Source organism: Diadema antillarum, unplaced genomic scaffold (assembly GCF_040938485.1).
Source record: "Diadema antillarum isolate AM-2024a unplaced genomic scaffold, OU_Dant_1.0 seq00002224_RagTag, whole genome shotgun sequence".
Classification (NCBI taxonomy): domain Eukaryota; kingdom Metazoa; phylum Echinodermata; class Echinoidea; order Diadematoida; family Diadematidae; genus Diadema; species Diadema antillarum.
This window is the reverse complement of record NW_027272858.1, coordinates 227,448-247,407: the sequence shown is the minus strand read 5'-3', so window position 1 is coordinate 247,407 and position 19,960 is coordinate 227,448.

The following is a 19,960-nucleotide window of genomic DNA, read 5'->3' as shown; positions in this document are numbered from 1 at the left end:
TTTATTGATCTATCAATTCTCTTGAGTTATGTTACAGTATCTAAATCCCACTTCATTCCTCTTCTTCGTTTCTTGTTAATAATGTGTTCGTCTATTCATTTCTATGATTTGTTCATACATGAATTTTATGCATGAACTTAAACACAGTTATTCACGTTTGCATCATGATAACACTACTGTTACAGGTCACCGTGGCCGTTTTCACGAAGAAGGAGCAGAAAACATCAACTTTGCATCTTTGTCCGCATATCTAAACCATCTGCGTGGTCAAAAGCCTCCAAATAAAACTGTTGTTTTGCTGGCTGGCGCGCCTTCCTATACCATCTACATGGTCCAAACTCTGCGGTCAAAAGTGGTAGGTCATTTGCCTATTACGTGTATTAGAGGGGATGCCTATACCATCTACATGGTAGGGGGTATAGCTCCTCTGTAATAGTAGGAACGTTGCTTACCTTTGGGCATGCTATCAAGCAATAATATGCCTCTACTAGTAAAGGAATAAAATCCAGGCAAAAAGTTAGTTCCCTTGTAGTAACGTCAAAGGCACAAACCCGCTTCAAACGTTTTGTGTCATATGCATATACAAATCCAATTGGATAATAATCTCTGATAGGAACCTAGTTCACGTCAGTGAATTAAAAGGACGGCTGTCCGGTAAAATATTGCAATATTAAGATAGAAAAGGAGACATTGTATTCATCTATTCTCGACAATTCTATTTGGCACACAGGTCTTCCCTTGTTAGTGTAATTAAGTGTATGAACTGTCAAGTAACAAGCTCCAAAATGCTTCATGTAAACTACCTTTCGCTACCTTTCTACTGCGTATTACATAAATTGTGGTTAGTCATTTTCATAATGTACGTACATATACACTCTTAAAAATGAAATGGTAAATCAACATCTTATATGTTACTCCTTCAACCTGTTTGTAAATGTGAAATTTAGCCGACAAAATGTTGTATTTTATTGACTGATTGATTGATTGATTGATTGGTTCCTGCATTATATCATTGCTCATGTAGATACATACACATATATCATAATATTATGCATTGTTGGTGCTATACATATTATATACATAGACATTAATTGTTAACAAAGTAAGTTTCTTCATTGCCTTTACAATGTACAACAAAATATATCAGCGATGCAATGAATAACACAGAAGGGCTGCAGCTTAAGCATTGATTGATTTGCATGCAGCCCTCGTACATAATCCATAACATATAGGAAGATAGGAGGGAGGGATGACTTGCATAGAGATAGGATAGAAGAAGGGAGAGAGGAGAGGTCTGTCTGCTTTCGCTAATACACAAAGTTAGATCACCTGGATCTCTGAATAGTAAAGCATGGCAAAGTATTTTCTCACTAAGGTACAGGTGAACAGTTACAGGTCATGGTCGGTTACATAACATTACGCAATAAATTCAGAACGGCGATATTTCCACGAGGGAATTTCATATAAAATACAATTACAATGACATTATAAGCTCACTGATATCCAGAGAGCAGTATTGTCTTTACAGCTTTCTTAAAAGAGTGCATAGACTTTAAAGTTCGAATTTCAGAAGGAAGAAAGTTCCAAATATCCAAATTTACCATTTGTGAAATGGTAGTTCAACATTTTGAGTGTTAAATCTAAAATTTTCCAAAAGGTTGGAGTGAAAAAATTTAAAACATTGATTTACCATGTATATATATATAGATATGTAGATATATATATGCACATATACACAACAGGCGTCCATATTACAGCATAAACATACATTTGTATATTAGTCAATAAATTCCTGGAATTTCCCCGATTACGTGAGATCTAATTTCTGAATTTGACTTAAAAATCTAGAACCTATTTAGAATAAACATTTGCACGGCTGGACGTTCATGAACTGATAGGATAGCTTGATGAGAATCATGAAAGAAGCAACTATAAAGGAACAATTATTTAATCTTGATTAAAGACAATGACGAGGAATATCCCAAACGGTATGTTAAATTCCTGAATTGTCGTAACTGTTTTCTCTGAACGAAAAAGTTGTGACAAATAGATTATCATCTCTGCGTTCCACGCAGTCTAGGAAAGAATGGAAAACAGTAACGTTTCCTCCACCCCCTTGTCAATGCATAGTTACAAGAAATATATTTTCTTAAAGGGGAAATCCAGTCCAAGTATAAGTTAGTCTGATAAGAAAGAGTAAAATATTACGAATTCAATGGTATGAATTTGATCGAAATCGGATGAAAAATAAGGAAATTATGACATTTTGAAGTTTCGCAATTTTGGGGGGAAACAGTTCTTGAACAGTCAGTATGAATACGCAAATGGCAAATTGAGCATGTCATTCGCTCACAACTTACCATATAGTTTGTAAATAAAATTGTGAAATTTCCAGTTTTTTCACTAAAACCCAATTATGCCCGAGGCTCAAATCCTCGTATATGTAACTAATCACTGTTCTGAAGTTATTCAGCCTGGAATAACGTCATGTTTTAGACTTCAATGACAGAAACATTGAATTTTCGTCATTTTCTTTTTTACACGATCAATGGAAAATTGTAAGGATGTGACATGGTTAGCTCACTCATTTGCATATTCATATCCACTGTACAAGAACTGTTTTGTAGAAATTAGCAAAACTTCAAAATGTCATAACACCATTATTTTTCATCTGATTTCAGTCAAATTTTTACCGTTGAACTGGTAAGATTTTACTTTTTTGTCAGATTAACATATATTTGGACTGGATTTCCTCTTTAAATGACAATAGAAAGGAATACAAAACGTTAACTGTTTCGCCAAGTTTTGCAGACCTAAACCACATATGCCGTTGAGCAGGTTAATGAAAAGGTGAATTTCATTGATGTGTTTTAAGTTTTCCTCTTGTTTAAACCTTCTTTTTTTAAATCTCTTTTTTTAGAGGGTGTGCTCAATGAAGTCGACTTGGGACATTATCATATAACTGATAAGTTAAGACCAAAGATTTCTGTAACTTGACGTTAAAAACAACATGATTTTTTTTGGGTTACTGTAATCTACACCATAGAGATTAATCTTTTATGGCATGTGCCACGTTTTGATACCTGATCGCTATTTTCGATAGGTCTCTTTCTCCAAAGTAGAACTTGGAGTCATAATTCAAAGCCAACTGGAAGTGAACAGATAAAAACGAACAAAGATGTAATCACAACCATGCAGAAACCGCAGAAAGAGCCTGCACGCATCAAGCAAATAGACGAAGGATTTCTCGGTGCAAGCGAAGAAAATAACAGTCGAAAAACAAAAGCATTTCTTTCCACATTTAAGATCTACACGATTTACCCCTTCATAAGAGTTTATTTGAAAGGAAAAACCCGCTGAAATGGTATTGAAATCGCACACAACATGAATTTCACTTAGCGCCTTCCAAAATAGAGTTCATGGATCACAACCTACTTTTGCTATCACCTCGCTCGTGTGCAGTGCCTTTGTTGTGCAGTACCTGTCTTTCTTCTCTCCCTACACCTGTTGACTCACGCTGCTTTCCAGATTTTGTCGGCGTTGGTTTCCTTTGTTTGGCGGCCGTTGTAGAAAAAATGTGATTGAGTCCTACCTCTTCGACTTTTTCAACGAATTGTGATGTTGGCATGATCTTGATTATGCAAAGTAGTGGTGTCATCAATTCGCAATTCTCCCATGAGCTAAAATAAGAAATGTCACAAATACACATCTGTGCACTATAACATTTGGAAAACTTTGTAGCCAGTCTTATCAATAAACTTCAACTTAGATTAAACATATTGGCATGTCATACTGGATATAGTCATACTAGATGCTATTTGAGATACATAGGGCATTAATTCTAAATGTCAATTTGACCTAAATAATTTCTTATGTGACGCATGCTGCATTTGCAAAATGTAAAGTTGTACGGTTCCATCATCCTCAAGAAAAGAAAAAAAGAAATTCAAAACGCCTGTAAATTCGTCTTTAGGTACATTTTCCACTTACAAAGGGAAAATGTCTCAGCAAGCAAATACATTGAAGAGTCTCACATTATTTTTGAGTCCTTTGTGTGCACATTAAGTTCCTGTGCATATACATGTGTGTGTGTGTGTGTGTGTGTATGTGTGTGTGTGTGTATATATATATGTGTGTGTGTGTATCTTACGCACATTTGATTCATCGGCACAAAAAGGGGTAATGCTGGCAATATCAAAGTTATAAATTTTTCATGATTTGATACAAACGTTTGCAAACTGAAAATCACTGATGCACTGTCTCATGCCAAGACAGCACACTCATGAAATGAATTAATTGAATGTACTTTTGGAAGGTTTTTTCCTTAGTTTATTAAATCATGACACAGATGTTACACCGTAAATTTTCTGTACAGATTGGCGTACAACAGTTTGAAGCAAGCAAATACGGAAGACTACATTGCATGGAATATACAAGACGAAAGATGGAATACCTGGTCAGTCCTTGAATGGAGAGGTTTTTTAAAGAACATATTGCAAAGTATCTGCCACAAATACGTGGAGGTCTAGAGAGAGCTGTGTTTCTGTGTTTCCATAGTAACTGATATTTCTTTGTGTATGACACATTAAGACACGACAAGTCATTATGCGGAATAAGAAGAAAGTGACCTTAATAGGTTTACAGAAGGTAATTGACTTAAAAAACTCCATAACTTTACACAAATAACATGATGCAATGTAGCGATTTTCAGAAAACAAACAGCATCGACTGTGTTAATGATTCCTTCTCCTCCCAAGAAAACTGAAATTAAAACATTCGGGTGACCTGTGAAGCAACTGCTGAGGTCATGAAATCATCAAAATCTACCATTACAGTAAGGTAGCTCGGACTAGGTGTGTTCAGACATGGGAACATTTACTTGGAGTGCATGATACAATTTATTTTGAAACTTGTTAGTAGTTCTCATTCATTTTATGCACGTCAACGATTTAAACCAGCCCATGTGCAGATGCATATTAGAACATTATGTGTCCGTTTGCCTGTGCTCTCAGCAACATCATGGTTATTTCGGCTTTACCTATTAAAAATAATTATGTTCTTTTTTTTATTGGACCCAGATGACCCTTTGATACGTTTTCAAATCAATGCTCCAATTTTTTGAATAAATAGAAATTTAGCACAAAATAATCATTCAAAGATTTTCTTTTCAACAGAGCGGCAAAAGGAGACTATTTGCCGGAATTGGCCTGATGTTCTCCCCATTGCTTTACGACGATTCTTCAAAGCAATTCTTCTTTTTGACGTCATGTGTCTCGCCGCTTTGTTTATTTGGAACTGCTTCAAATTTCGCGGTCGTCGAGGGCTAGTAGGCCCACCGACAGCCCCAGCCAGGGCAGCTCGTCGGGACGCAGCGCACATCGGCTGAGTGGCAGGCTTCCCCCATAGCCTGTGCGTCATGAAGGGGGATAGAAGACGGAAGCCTCACGCGACAGGGGGCGCGACCTAGCTCCGCTGCCACGATCGTTGGAAGCATCTCGCCAGCAGCTCCGGAGAAGCGTGATGTTGTCTTCAACCGGTGATTTCTTCCTTGCAGTTCCTGTGCCTGCTTTTAACTTGAGATTGGTGTAATAGTTCATCAACAATGAATTTGAGATGAAAAGTATGTGATAAGATGAAGTAGATAGGAGAAAAACAGTGCATGCCAGACCTGTTTTTACAGGAGCATAAATGCTTCACCACAATAAAAGGTATTTGAAGAGCTTGCTTCCAAAAGGCGCTAAATCCATCATTTTGCAATGGCTTTAGCGCCTTTTGGAAGCGAGCTCTTAATTTTGATACACAAGTGACTTTCAGCACCTCTTTGTTCTCCAGTGGGGTTTTTCCGACAGATTGCACTTTATTTTGTTAGAAACTTTTCACAAAATGGGCTTTGACGTATTAAATCATCAAAATAGTTACTGGATAAAAGAATCAAAATATAAGACGAAAAAGAATAAACTTTATTTTGCATTTGTATAACAGAAAACGAAAATTTTCTTATATTTTGTATGAGCTTGCCTTCACTTCTTGTTCTTGTGTTAATCACAGGGAAATTTTGCATAATATTTCGTATCAAATATTATGGCAAATAAATATATGAAAGTCCACATATGAAAATCCACAATATCATATCTGCATTGATAAACATGAACTTCACTGTCTGTGCTGCTGTTGATTTATTTACGAACAGAGACAAAACAAGGTGAACAGACAGTTACTTGAATCAAATGCACAACTATTTTTGGGTAATTATGAAAGACCCAGAATAAACTGAGTGTTCTCTCATCACAATGCCTTGCATCACAGAATGATTTGCATCACTGAATGATTGATATCAACTCCAGAAAATGTGCTGGTTTTTGTTGCCTGTTTGTACAGGTGTGTCATTCTTTTTTTTTTTTTTTCTTGCTGTTGTTCTTCCTTTTGTAAGGAAGATTGATAAGAGCCTGTAACTTTATTTCAGCCACTCTTAGCACAACAAGCGTATCTTTTCTCTAAGAACATAGTCCGGTTTCCTGTAAATTGCTGCGATAATATTTACACATGAATCTGTTCTGTTGGCCCTTCACAGCATAGGTTCGCTACTTTTCTAACTGTTCTCAGGCGAACTTTCTAAGGACACTGGGAAAGATCTGACTCCCATGCTATTCCCACGCATATACCGCAGTCCAGAAAATTCTACGCGTCTCCGTCGTACTCACTGTTGTGAGAAACAGAAGAATTTATCAAAAGTAAACATGTAACGCTTTCGTGTGTATTCACGCCACGAAATATCGGTTGTCCCAATGTTATCAAGCAAAGAAAAGAGATCAGGAAAACCACATGACATGAAGGGAAAGTACAACCAAGACTTGCGCAATGTTTAGTTAAGATCTTTCTGTGAGAGCAATTTGTAAAGAAATGATATTCTTTGACACTATTGGGGGTTCCTGACAGCAGATGCAATAGTAGTTTCATTTCACAAACAGCAACAAGTTCATTAGTGGTCTTAGGCATTCCCCCGAGATTGCAGAGAGATGCACCATTGGAATAATACGGTAAAAGTGACAAGTCAGTGTTGAAGACATTGAGTGTTGATAGCAGACTCTACGCTGATTATGTTATAAGCAAGAAAAAATACTTATGAGCTTGAATGTAAATTTATCAGTTTGAATGACAAGATACTCTGATGTAAACAAAGACAGTGATGTAAGCGACTTTGTTGAAGGTAATAGAGCGTGGCGTTGAATATTACCCGCTATTTATGTTTAGCATTGAATTTAATAAGTGGAACTGTTTGTTTCTGACATAATATGTTTCACTCCATCTTCTGCAGATATAACGAGGAGACAGTTCCACACCTCGGGACCTGCTTGTAGGTGTGGTAGAAGTTTACAGGTGGTAAGTTTCAGCGCATTTTTCAATCAGTTTTTACTCATCCCCATCACAATGTGGATGAATTAGATATTATGATAATATTTCTCTTTATGAACATTTGGATTTTTAATGATTGTCATAAAATTTCTTTATAGCTGCAGCTATAACGTAAATATAATTCCTCTTCGAACCTGAAGACCAAACTTATCGTATGTTTTACATAAAATGCAAGTGTTTCTATCTTTGTGGAAATAATGTAAAGGTTCATTAATGAGGATGATTAAGAAAGGGAGAAAGGTTTTCGTTCGGTTGTACTAAAGCACATCAGTTCCAGCTTCATTGTGTGTAAAATATTAAAGCGGATTTAAAATTCCATTGTAACTACAGTTGAGTGATCTTCAGCTTGCCATTAAACTAGCCATACTAAAAACCTTTTTACGAGTAGTGATTATTGGAAAGTATCCGTGTAACTTCTTACTGTTTTCCTAAATATTCGAAGGATTCTCAAACCCTTTTCTACTATAAGAATGCGGGAGAACAGAGAGGACCAGAAAACCGCCAAACACACAAACAAAATGTATTGATAAAATTCTGTTGTAACTACAGTGGAGTGATCTTCAGCTTGCTCGTAAACTAGGCACACTAAAACCACTTTACGACTCATGATCATTTAAAAGTATCCGTGTTACTTCGTACTGTTTTTCCTTAATATCGCAGGATTCTCAGACCCTTTTCTGCTATAAGAATTGTGGAGAACGGAAAATACACCGGAAAACCAAAAACAGACAAACACACAAACAAAATGTATTAATAACAAAGACCTTTGAAATATCAGCCAGATCATAGCACTTCAGATATGTGATTTAATGTTCTAAATCTTCGGTAAAACTAGAAAATTGTCAGTCCTTCTGAAGGTGGTAAAACCCAACAACATGCTCTATATGCCATTTTGCCCCAACACACATGATATTCTTAGGCCTCTTGATAATGGAAATTATACTTGGGGATTGTAACATGTTTCGAATAAGTATGTATCTTCAAATTCATGAAATTCTTCCGTCGAGATGTTTTCATTGCAACTGATTAGCAAATTGCCCTACATCGACGTAAATATCATATCTTTTGTCATGGCTACTACTAAACACTGATCAATTCAGTGCATATTTACGTCGATGTAGGGCAATTTGTTAATCAGTTGTAAAGTATATATCTTGCCCGTTTCATGATGTTTATACTTCATTGTTAACATATGAAATGTGTTCTTTTCTACTCCAGAAGTTTGTAGGTGTAATTTAGCAAGTTATATCTATCTCATCATCACTGTGAGCTTACTGTAAACAGTGGGGACTCTGTTAGGTATCAGAATGATTAGCATTTTATGTTATTTTCTGAGACATTATCTCTTTATCTCATGTTTATATATGAAGCCAAAATTTGCTGTCCAAGACATTCTCAAAATTACCTAATAATCAAGCCGAAATACATACAGATAATGTTTCAGAAAATAACATAACTAATCATATCTGATACTACCAGAGTCCCCACTGTTTACAGGCTTGATTATTAGGTAATTTTGAGAATGTCTTGGATGGCAAATTTTGGCTTCATAATATTAGATAAACACGCAAGATTGACGTGTACGTTTGAAAAGTATTTGTATGCATTTAGATATTCATACATGTTAAAGAGATAAATATTTGAAAATCTCGCTTTTAAAAAAGCAAAGCAAACAAGTATTTTTCTTACATAGAGTGTGAAAGAAAGTTATCCTCCGATTTGATATGTACATTTTTGTTCTGTGAGTAGTACGATTAAGTCTAATTGAAAAATATTTGTATGCATTCAGACATTCATACTAGTTGAAGAGATGAAAAGTAGAAAATCTCGCTATCCAAAAAAAAAAAGAACCAAAAAAAAAAAAAAAACCACGAGTGTTTTTCTTACATAGAGTGTGAAAGGAAGTTATCATCAGATTTGATATGCACATCTTTGCTCAGTGATTAGTAGGATTAATTCCAGCGGACTCAACAACTACAATAATTATGTTTCGCAGAAAGAGGCAAACTAAAGACATTATATAAAAAAAAAGAAATACAACTCAATGAAAAATAGATTGTGTATTGCATTGACTCACGTAATTTATTATCTGTTTGATATGAATTGACTTGATTTGATTTCATTTAATTTCGGGATTATTCACTAAGTAAATACAATGTTAAAAACAAATTTCCGAGAGTAATTATACATTGGACAAAAAAAAAATGAATGCACCAATCATACATCATAATATGCGTAAATTGTATAATATACATGAACAACTTGAAAGCCATTGACTATTCAATCAAGTTATTGCCAACAAATGCAGGAGGCGGCTATCTTAAGCTAAAGTGTGGTTTTGATTACGACCTCTGAGAAGAATATATAATAAACTATGGTCAACTTGCCCTAACTTGTTACAATATAGAACAGAAGTTAATGTATGAAAATTAAAATATTTCATCTTATTCTCTGGTCTCTACAAAACCGAGGGTATTACCCTGTTTGATGTGAAGTTATATTGTTACTAATATACCCGTCATGCAGTTTTTCTTTTGGCTTCTTTTTCTCTTTTTGGTTGAACCGCTGTCATCACAACTGTTTTTCATAATCGATAAATTCCGAATGAAATTTCCGGAAACAAGCAAAAACAAGTGAAGATATGACAAAAGTTTCAAAACATTTCAAACCTACACAAACTATGCACGCATGTTTAATGCTTAATTTCTGAAGTAACCCTTTTTGATAAGCTCTCAGTATAAATTATGCATAGAGGTATTTTCTTAACTGTATTCTTTAAGAGATGAATGACAAAAAGTGCACATTTTACTTTCAAACGAGATATATCTACTCGTATCAGTAGATTCCTTCGTATCCATGATTATTACACGTCTGAAATACAAATCATCTCTGAAAATGGAGATTTTGTAATTAGCTTGTGATGATTTCCAAGCACTGTAGCGTCTCATAAACATTTTTGCGTCGTTCCTTTACGATTTTCTGCTAACCTGAGTGTTGTGTCAAATTGTGATTCGTATAAGAACATTATCTGAACGGGAATCATGCTGCTTTTTGCAATATTGATATACATTGGTACTGGATCATAAATAGTAACTAAATGGACTTGAATCGTCCTCAAGAAGAGACAGAATAATGACAACTTTAATATTGGAATGAAATTAAAAGGTTTTCCGGTGAAAATGAAATCCGCCTAAATATAATGAACGTATAAGTAAAAATCTTACCAAGAATGTCCATAGTAAGTTTCTGTATATTTCATTAAACGTCCGATAAATGGATGATAATGAGTGTGTGTGTGTTCAGTAATTCGTAGTCCACGTGTTAGTTAAACAACATTATCAATGATAGCACAGAACTTCAAAGTTGGCATGTGTAATGCTGTCAACACCAACAGTTTATTTTAAGAACACACAAACTTTCGGGTACCGTGTCCTTTGTCAAGTGATTTTCTGACAAAGGGCACGGTACCAGAAAGTTTGCGTGTTCTTAAAATAAACTGTTGGTGTTGAAAGTATGATGCATGCCCACTTTGAAGTTCTGTTCTGCAATTGAATATGTATATATATATGTATATATATATATATATATATATATATATATCAAATTTGTGCTCATAAAATTATCATTAATCATACAGTTTGCCTCATCAGACCTCTGCATTATACAACACACTCTCAACATGTTCAAGAGAAGTTTTAATATTCCTGCTGAAAGCACAGAAGGTGGTGATTGTTATGCACACACTAACAGCCTTGCGACCATTAGCGTATTAACTTGTTTCATTGCTACACCTTTCTATCCGAGTGGAATTCTAAATGTATTTACCTTTCACTTTTACCCGCACATACCTGATTTCCTGTTAGGTTGTTTGACTTAGCTGATACTTGACTGAAAACAGTGGTTTATCCGTGTCGGCCCTTTGTCACTTTTTTTTTTTTGCTGAGTTACAACTTTCATTATACTAGTAACTTCTAACCTTTTCAAATAATTATGTTTGTCGCTGTTTCTTGTTATGTCCCAATATTTGTGTGGCTAAAGATGTCACGATTTTCTTATCTAGATTCATACTTGTGTACAGAAAAAAAAGAAATACCAAAGTCTCAACACAACAGAACATAAACACAGAGTTGTCAGTCATTTGTCATTAGTATTGCTTTGCAGTGAAAGTGGCTGCTGTCATATAAGTCATAAGCAGCTATCAACTTTGTATCAGTCGACAGATTGTGAATGATAAAGATATCATTATCACCACAGAATTTTTATGTCTATGTATATATATACATATATATATATATATATATATATATATAGGTATAGATATAGCTAGATAGATCTGTGTATGTATGTATGTTCAATACTATATACCTTTACCGTTCGTCAATAGCTCACGTAAGATAAGAGCGTTAACACCAGCTCAATAGAATTTTTATGATAATGGCATGATGCTAATATATTTACCACACCCTTTTTATATCAAAATACAACCATAACAAATGATGACAAGGGATGTTGCAAGATGCCAGCTGGACTAGTTCTGTGCATTCTATCCCGTGCATGCACATAGATTAATGGTTAATTTCTTTATTACGCCATGTTTGTGTACAGACAATATAAAGCTCCAGAAGACTAAGTGTCTAAAGTTTTAAATAATTCAATTGGCATCCTGCGACGTTCTTTGCTGTCATTTGTCACAATTGAGTATATATATATATATATATATATATATACATCACGTTATCTGACAAGCTTGATTTACATAGAAATTGAAACTTTGGGGCGTAAACGATGGCTAAGTGGATATCCATTCGATATTACACTTATGTATAATGTTTAAAGTACTAAACTAGTGTATCCTGATATACAGCTAAGTTTCCATGCCACTAATATAGGTTGGAAACCAAATCAAGCAGATACAATTTCAGATGCTTTGTTTTGTATGGTCTATGTTGAATACAGGCTGTTCACGAATGGTTGGCAATTTGTTTACCATTTTTTGTTCGACGGGCGTGATAGGCCATTTGAAATAAATTACGTCTACAAGGAAAATTTTCCCTGCCTTTTCATTTGTTCTGTCAGTTTTCACGATTACGTAATTTTGTTTCTATTGTTTAATTTTGCAAAGATTTTGAGAAAATGAAGATGGAACATGTCTTATAATTAAGATTGATAACTGGCAAGTGAGATACGATTAATTTGCTGAATATTTATAACTGACAGAAAATACTCATCAGACAAGAGACATTTGCACGCTATCTATCGCCCACACACTCATATACATGCAATCAAACACACACGCACATGCGTTTGGAAGAAAAGTACTGCCAAAACTATCAATAGCACCTACATTTGCACAAGTTACTTTACATACACACGCACACATACACAGACACAGAAATACGGGATGATATGAGAAAATTATTGGGGGACAAAAGTAGTTCATATTTCCGTCATATTTCACACCATGCCCTATATGAATGACTGGTGATCACTTTCTACAACCAAAATGGAAAAGAAATCCTTTCCACTGCCAATTACTGCAACTATAAATATGTGTCGATTTGATTATCAACATTCATGAATGCCAAAAGGAAGAAACGCAAAATATCAAATTGTGAGGTGACTCTTAAAGGGGATAAAAAGTGCCAGTTCATAGTAAATTTCCAAAACTGCATAACAAGTAGTTTTGCGTGTGATTGATGAACGCGTTAAGCGGTGGAAAAATGTCATTATCCGGATGCATGTCTGCAACTGAGAAAAACTACCCCCTTTGTCTGCCATATTGATGTGTATTAGTGTGTGTGTGTGTGTGTGTGTGTGTGTGTGTGTTTTGTTTGTGTGTGTGTGAGAGAGAGAGATTGAAATTGTAACAAAGTTATCTAGTAAAAAAAAAATAAAAAAAAATAAAGTCTGATCAACGTATGATCCAGCGCAAGCTGCGTCAGGATGAGAAACAGAAGTATTTACATAATAAAGGGGGAAAAGTACCATTCACTTTCTCAATGATAAATGTGGCAATGATTGCATGGCTGATGAGCATCGAAATTTACAATCAGGAAGGAAGTAAATAGGATCATTTATCAACAGGTGAGCAGCGTATGGGGAAATAAAAACAGCCTTAGTGTGACGAGCACGGCGTGATGTAATAATAGCACATATAAATGAGTGTCAAAGCAACTGCAATCATAGCAACGATGACGGTGTTATTCCAGGATACTTGGCTTGGCTTTCAACTTTGACTATCATTGCTCGTCCAAGAAGCTGAAAAAAATATTGATTAAAGAGAAAAATTATCCATGGGGAAAACAGCCAGTATTTATCAACATTATCACCAATGTCATTGTTCATATTAGAAACCATATGTTAAGCGTCATTTTCGCACGATTTTGAAATATTCAGTAGTCAGAAAGAAAAATTTGTTCTCAGGGCAAGTGAATTCGAGCGACCTCCACAATAACAGTGATTTCAGGTGTTGAAAGAGATAATGCACATTTCTGTTAAACCATTGTAATTATTATTGGCAAATTAATACTTCAACGCAATGGGACATTCTTCTTTATTTCATAAAATCGCTTGACGTTTCAATTGTTATAGTAACAATCATCATCCACTCAGATATTCGGATGTTTTCTGAACTTACAATATCACGAGATACTTACTACCTTGTAGCACTATGCCCATCAGTCTGCAAGTCACGTGAAAATGAATAACGTATCACATGATTAATAGACAACCATGTCATTCACAAATGAACTGCAGTCTATGATATGGCTTGTAAAATATCTTCAAGTCACACGTCCGTTTATTGCAAATATATCTTTGGGCTGAAGTGTGTTTTTTTTTTTCTTATTCAAAATAATAAATATCATTTTATATCTTTATTTATGATAATAACTCTTTTTGTCATTGAACAAATCAGATGAAATCCGCAGCTCTCATTTCCTGGCAAAAGTTATTGAAAATGTTAGTTGGAAAAATCTTGTAATCTAATGATATTGTAATGAAAATATTGTCCCCATCATTATCTAAGCCAGGGGATCTCACTCAGTTTGTTATTATTTAGTATTCACGTGCTTGGGCCGATTCTTGACTATTTGATTTTCAGATGTAATCCAGCCAAATTAAATATTTCTTACCAAAACCCAGATCAGTTTTTGGAACGATGTCCAAAAGGATGAATTTAAGTTTCTTCCGTTCAGAAGTTTAAAATCTCGCTATGTCTGTTTATGCCATTGAAGACTATTTTGGGGCATCAATTTTTAAGTTGCATTCACAATATTGTTTTTATTCTTGCCATTAGTTCAGCAAATAAAACTTCCAAAATTGCAGCATTTCGCCCTCAAGTAGTAGACTTGTGCCACATGTATAGCACAACATTCTGTAGGTTCAGAGTTTAATACCTATAATTTAACAATTTGAAATGAACTTCTTGTATTTAAGCTAGTCTTAAACATTGCTTTTATGTAGATTGGCGAGCCTACACATGCAGTCTTGTGTGTTCTATGTGGTGTGGATGCACGTGTGTGTGTGTGTGTGTGTGTGTGTGTGTGTGTGTGTGTGTTGATGGGTGTGTGTGGATGTGTGTGTATATTTGTGTGTTTATGGTCTCCATTTTTCATAAAGTCCAGCTTTTCTCATTGTATATATTTTGTTTAATTGTATATTATATAGGGCCCCACTCACAAGCCTGGCTTAAGGGGCCCTATACAGCCATTCATATGTAATTTGTATATTTTTATGTATGAATGATTTGTAATCGCAGATATATGTTTTGCTTTTGGTGTTAAATGAATATCAAAACTTTCAAACTTATGGTCAAAGCAAGCAAACAATAAACTGTACCAAATGAAAGGGAAAACCGTACAAGGATCATTACAACGATGCTGATCACAGGAAATCCTAAGGAAAAATCAAGACAAAAGACAATGGACCTATGTCGGGTTTCCAAATGTGACTCAGGTAAGATTTGTTTTTGATCTTATTTCTTTGGTGTGTGCGTACTTAAACATATAGTGCAGTGAATTTGTAGAATTAGAAAAATGAGAGCAGCAGTTTTATGAGAAGGGAAAAATCAGAGAGTGAGTTTGTTCTCCAATATAAGACTATAATGGGTTAACGCGCTAGCTAGAATGTAGAGAACTCTACTTATCATAAACTCAGTTTTAATGGGATAAAAGAAAAAGAAATCAGCGGTACGGTTAATAACTTATTATTGTCTGTCCACATGAAGCACTGATTAAGCCATTTTACTAATAAAATACAACACAATACAATACGATATGATACAAAACAACACAATAATTACGTCTGTATAGCGTTCTTAGAATCTACACGTTGTGTCACAGTGCATTACGCAAATGTTATATTACAGCATCTATAGCGCAACTGCTATTTACATGTAATATATACTGCTCAAGCCTGCTTAATTTCTCTTTGTATATACCCACAAGAATTATAAATTAAAAAAAATCGTATCTAAAATCAATATGTGAATTGAATGTAGCAAAGAGACAAAGGAAATAGATACCCCCTACCAGCACCCGTACGGCGTAGCGGGGATATGACGTCTATTCCATCGGCATTAGGATCTGCATAATTATGTGAAGAGTGCCCCATTGTAAACGTAGATTTAAAGGGTAACATAATACTATTCTAATTAACCATAGCACATACATAATACTATTCGGTAACATTTGATTTCATTTCATCCAATTAGATTAATTGTTTTCTGCATCATCGTTAATACACAAAACACAAATGAAAATCGTCATGTGATTGGAGGAAATACAATTTTTGGTACAATGTTAATGAGAAATAAGCTGAAGTGGTATATATCAGCACAAACGAAGAAGCTAATACTTGATGAGCTTGATGTGCTTGCGGCCATCCTTATAGCAAAAGAATTGAGTTTATGGGTTCGAACTGACTTGTTTCTAGAGAAGAACAGGAGGGCGGAAGAAGAGAGAGTGAAGAGGATGAATGGAAGGAATATTTCTTGCAACTGAAGTCCTAAATCAATATCGTTTTGGCTGAGAAAAAAAAAATGTTAAACTGACCTTGCCGTGATACAGTAAGTTACAAATCTATTCTCACAAAGCAAAACAAAAAACGTTATTGCCATATGTATGGAATTTATGGATTAATGTAAGGCCCTTAGAACCAGAGATCGCAAACTCTCCTTCACTGTAGGCAATTATGGTATACGAGGCCCAGCGTATTATTGGTTTAAAAGTTAGGCATCTGATAGACAACAATTTATATGTATAGGAGGTCACGATTCATCCATCAGGTCATCCCAAAAATACCCGATGTGGAGTCTTCCAAGGCTCAATACTTTGTTCCTCACTGATTCATTCGATAAACGATATATCAAACCCGTCCTCCATTCTCAAGTTCATTGTGTTCTAATAATCTTAATAGTACATAATATTCCTCCTTTATAACACTCTCATACTGGTCATTTATTTCACCGAAGAAAAGTTCTCGAACGAGACGATATCAAAGTACTTCAAATGGCAGCATTTGTGTTTAGATACACGAAAAATTCCCTCAAGCTTTCAACATTATTTTAAAAATGTATTTCTATTCACATTACAGATACATTTCTTTCATATCCAACACGCACGCTCAAAAATACTCATTTTAATAACTCCAGAATGTTATTAGCTCACAAATCCTGAAGACACTATGGACCTGATATAGTTATGAAGTCTACTCCAAAATCATTTCAAGGAATAATTCAAATCTTTCTTTAGATTTACATGGCTCTGTATAGTTTTCTTGAATGGATACAGGCACTGTTTAAAATTTTGATATGAGTAGTTAGTGAGTTCCAGATGTCTGGAACATGCAGCGTGTCTGTAGATTTCACAATTGTCGCAGGTTTGGGATTGCTTGCAAGGTAAAACTCATCTGATTATCTTGTTAGGTAAGAGTGGATATCACTGTCCATTTGGCAAAGTGACAAGAACTGCGTTTGCAGTTGGTCATTTTCAGAAACGAAATATGAATTAGAGCGTTCGTTAAAATGATTGGTATCGATTACTTTTGGTGTTCTTATAAGTTTATGATAACGGATCCCTTTTGTTAGAGTAAGGCATAATAACAGTTATTGCACTTGGTTGAGTAGGGCCATCTACAATATTGAAACTGAAAATGTATGCCATAATTAAGGAATTATATGACAGGTACAAAATGGATATATATTTATATATATATATCTATAAATATATATGATATTATATATGATACATAATATACTATAATTATAATATTGTTATATTATGTAATCTTATATTATATATATATTTTAATTATATTATATTATATGAAATTATATCATATCATGAGTTTGAATGTAAGAACTGGTAAATGCTATTTTCAATTTTTTTCACTTGTAAGAACATCGTTTACTGAGAACACCAAAATGGCGGGGATTCTTGCACATAATCTTGCAAATATTTCCCATGGTCCTTTCATCTCAGGTTTTCGCATTCAAAGCAGGACATCAAGTCATTAGAGAGGACATCCACCTAAAATAACCTTCAAAAGAAAAAGAAAAGACATTCCCTACAGAAGGATACAAAAATGACAAAATTCGGATAAGAAATAAGGAGGATATGACATTTTGAAATTTTATATCTTTTTCTGAAAACATTACTTGACCAGTCCTTATTATTCAAAATAATAAGCAAGTTGATGGTGCCATGTTTAGCTAATACAAATTAAAGCATGTTTTCATATTGAGGGACCAGAGTTAACATGATTTTTTTTTTCATTTTGGGTGGTTTTAAGGCAAGTTTTATATTTATGCAGCTGAAATATGGGACTTTTGTCATTTCTGTATATAGAATGAATAAAGAATGGTCAGAGCATGGGGCGGATTTCCTCTTTGAGCTTTTTCCTTCTTTTCCATAGCAGCAGGACATCCACATTTTAGTTCTGGCTGTTTTCGTTGTGTGTCTTTAGTATACCGTCTTTTCTGTAATTACAAAAATTTAGTCTTCTTAATGTTTAAAGGGATGGTATACCCTTGGTTTAGATGGGACTTCAGGTTCCAACTTTTGGGGGTGATTATGAGAAACCTCTCATGAAATATTGAACAGCATACAATTTTATTCTAAAAGAGGAATTCAAACTTTATTTGATGAAAATTGGTTTTCAAATGGCTAAAATATCCAAGAACAAAGAGATCGTAAAGTAGGAGGGTCCCTACATTTCTTTAAACTATGCTGGAATCTATTATACGACTTTTACAAATTTGCATGCCGTCAGTACTTCGCCAGAGGGGAGTGATGAATTAAAGTTTTATTCAGTTCGATTCAATTCAACTCAATTTATTCTTTTCCATAAAAAAGAGGACACATGACTAAAAATAAGTAAACATTCTTTCGTGAGTACGTTGGTATACAGACCACAAACATTAACAAAAGTTAAAATATAATTTTCGTGAACACATGTTTATACAGACCATAAAACAAACATGTAAATAAATTCATTCCTGAAAAAAAGAACAAAAGAATCCATTCTATCATTATGAAAGAAAATATTTAGAATATCCGTGATATTTAATAATCATCTACCCAATCATGTCTTGTTATGTGACGAGTGTATATCCCTGAACAGATTTGATCTTTCCTCTTGCACGACGACTTTACTTTAGAAAATTTGAAAGTCGCGTTTATCTCTTTTTGCATTCAAGCTCTTCATAACATAATATGTTTAATATACTTGTGAAGACCTGAATGTAATAACGACCCAAGTCCAATTTTGGGCCAAACTCACTTTTACATGGGAAATTGTAGCGTCTACATGGGTCCATCTTGTATATAAATAATATACATTAATTTAAGTGCCTAAAATGAATGAGTGAAATCTTGTATGAATGTAAGAATGGCTGGCGCGCTGGCAACGCCGGGGCGTTGCCAGGCCCCAACAAAGCAAAATCACCAATAGGCATGTAAAAAAAAAAATCACCAAAAATCAGCAAAAATCACCAAATTTGAAAAAGCGTAGTTTAGGGTTCAATTTCAAGACAAATTGATGTCAATAAACCTGTATCAAACTCTCTGCGCGAGTCTCGGTGCAATTTACGTCTTGCCGTAGACACACACACTCAATGCAAAATGTGTGCGATGTGTATGGATCTATGATTGTTTGTGTGTGTTGAGTGACAAAAAGCGCACATGTTATGTTTCTGTACCTGGTATAAGGGGAGAACTTTTGGCAAAATGCATTTTCGTTTTCAGTAATTAGTCATTGGTTTCAAAATCACAAACAATGTTTTAAAAAATCACCAAATTTCACCCTTTCTGGTTACCGAAATCACCATCTGGCAACGCCCAAGTCCTGTCCAGAATGGTTGGGTATTCTTACATTCATTATAGCGCCCTCTCTCATCACTCCATGTCTAGACCAGCTATTCTTCACATACACACATTGTCAATGAAATGACTTGCTGGACAGTGATGAGGAGTTAGGTTGGGAAAAACAAAGGAGTTAATTAGAATGGCAGCTAATAAGAGAAAAAGGATTTAGAGCAGTGAGGGAA